Here is a 1,777-nt window from a genome sequence, read left to right on the forward strand (position 1 = left end):
ATGTCATCACAGCTTTGCCCTCTACAGCTGGTGATGTTGATTATGAGACCGGTGGTTCAGCAGATTTCTTTGGAGATGAAGGTGGAGATAGTGAAGAAGAGCCATTGGACATATGGGGAGAAGTAAGTTCCAGTTCAAGATCAGGCATGCCATCATGGGCATTTTCAAAGCATTGTGATGAACACTACTTCAAGACAACCCTGATTCAACTCATAAATCAAACAAATTCTGCTTTTCAAACCACCACAAATGCCAACACCAAGAAGCTCCTTCAAGCACATCTTGCCTCTGCAACTACAACAAATTCAAGGTTTCCAATATACTAGAGATGTCAACACCATCAAAGGAGATATTGATGAGATGAAGAAGGCTATTTCTGACAAAATGGACTCTAAGCTTCCAGAAGCTACAATGCTTGATATTAAGAGACAGCTCAGGAAAAATTCTGATCTTGCTACAAAGATAGATGCCTTGAATACAAGGATGACAGCTATGAAAACATCTCTTACAGCAATTCATCTGCATCAAGCTCAACAAACAGACTTGCTTCAGAAACTGATGGCTGCACAAACCTCATCTACTCAACTTGCTGATAACAAAAAGGGGGAGAAAGATAATTCTAGAAGTGAGGGGGAGCAAAAAGTGCTCAACATTGAAGTTAGTAAAGTAATTGTGCCTTTAATGACTTTCACCAAGCCACCAGCCAAAGATAGCATTGATCTGATAAATGAAGCAGCAGCCAATTTAAGAGCAGCTGAAAAGGAGCAGTTGAGGCCAATCAACTGGGAGAAAATTGATGAGGACATTCAAAAGAAGTTTGGGCTAGTAAAGAAGCCAGAAAATTCATCCATTCATCACTCTCAAGTCAGGAAAATCTCTGTGAATGAAATGAACATGAACTATCTGGAAAGGGGACAGCCATCCTGCATCAAATCTCTAAAGGCTGAAATAATTCTGAAGCCAAGGGTGAACTATCCAAAATCATCATTAAAGAACCCTTTGGATACAGTGTATGAGACACCTAAGCCTGATGAGAAGAAACTGTTGTCTAGGTCAATTGCCTTCTACAAGGATCCAGTTGATTCAGCCTTAAAAAGGAGAATTGCTAAAGTTTTCAGGAATGGGAAAGAAATTTGTGTGGTGGCTGGACATCCTCAATTTGCTCAAGCAAAGAGAGAAGAAAAGGCAAGATTGAAGCAAGAAAATAAGCAAGCTATTCTAGATGCAAAAAGGGCTAAACAAAAGAAAGAGCAAGCTGCTATCCTGGCCAAGCTACAAGCTGTAAAACCAACACAACAAATTCCTGTTCAACCATCTGAAATCACTGAATCTCAAGAACCAAAGAAGCAAGTTGAACCACAACAGAAGAAATCTAAAAGATACAAGAAATTGGCCAAAAGAACCAAAAGGAAATTGAACTTTGTTGGTAAGGAATTGGAGGATCAGTTTTCTAAGGAATCCACTCCAACTACAACTCAAGCATCAAAACCCTCAGTGGTATTTGAAGACATTAAGGTGGTGGATCCTTACAGGAACATTCATGGTGAACCTATTGTGCCTAAGGATGAACCAATAGACTGGGAGAGTATACCAATTCCTGACTTTAATTTGCCAATCCTTAACAAGCCAAAGAGAACAAAGTCAAGAGCAGTCAAGAAAGTGAAGTTGTCACCTCTCAAATCCAAATCTCTAACTAAAGCACAATCCAAAGTCAACAAGGGAGATTATATGTACTTGTGTGACATCAAGGAATTCTCTGATCTAAATCTCTATCTAG

This window comes from Apium graveolens, chromosome 1 (assembly GCF_009905375.1).
Source record: "Apium graveolens cultivar Ventura chromosome 1, ASM990537v1, whole genome shotgun sequence".
NCBI classification, from domain to species: Eukaryota; Viridiplantae; Streptophyta; class Magnoliopsida; order Apiales; family Apiaceae; genus Apium; species Apium graveolens.